Raw genomic sequence first — 892 nt, forward strand, 5'->3', positions numbered from 1 at the left:
TCCTGCAAAACTAGAAAACAAGGTTAGCACAAAAATGTAGGTTTTTCTGAATTTATCCGAAAATATGGGAAATTATCGGATATTATTCAGATATAAACCCCAAATCATACCCCATTTGATATAAACATGATAAATAATGAATAAATTTTGAAAATAAACTTGAAAATTCGAAATTGGGGTCAAAATGACCAAAATACCCCTGATGACCTTGAAATCAGGGTTTTCTGAAAGAATTTTTATAAATTTTGGAATTTTGAAAATCAAATGAAATAAATCAAACATAATATGATAAAACATGATGATATGCATGAAAATTTATGAAATTAGAAATTGAAATTTCGAAATTATGGTCAAAATGACCAAAATACCCCCGATAACAAGACTATGGCCTTGAAACCAGGGTTTTCTGAAATAAATTTTGCAAAATTGAAAAATATGAAATGCAAAGGAGATTGAAATTAACCCTAATACGATTCTACATGCTTATGTACATGATAAAAACCCTAAAATGGCGAAAATATCACAAAATATTGAATTTAACCTGATTTTCGCTTGATTTTCGCTTCTGAATTTAAAGATAAACTAACACATGGAGCAAATGAACTTGGAATTAAACCAAATTTGGCATGGACACCCAAAATAACCCTAAAAACAGAATGAAGCTCGAAAATCTAATTTTTTTGTATTTTTAGACATAGAAATTTAAGTAAAAACCCTAAATTTTATGATTTTTGCCTAAAATATTGATTCTAAAGGGGATTTAGGATATCAAACTTCCATACAAATTTCCCAAATTTTATGGGGTGACAGAGGACAGTAAGGCAAGGATTTTTGCCTTTTACACTTTCTGTTTTTGACCTATGGTCGGAGCTGTACCACTCCGGCAAGTCGG

Source organism: Nuphar pumila, chromosome 4 (genome assembly GCF_984573655.1).
Source record: "Nuphar pumila chromosome 4, dmNupPumi1.hap1.1, whole genome shotgun sequence".
Lineage (NCBI taxonomy): Eukaryota > Viridiplantae > Streptophyta > Magnoliopsida > Nymphaeales > Nymphaeaceae > Nuphar > Nuphar pumila.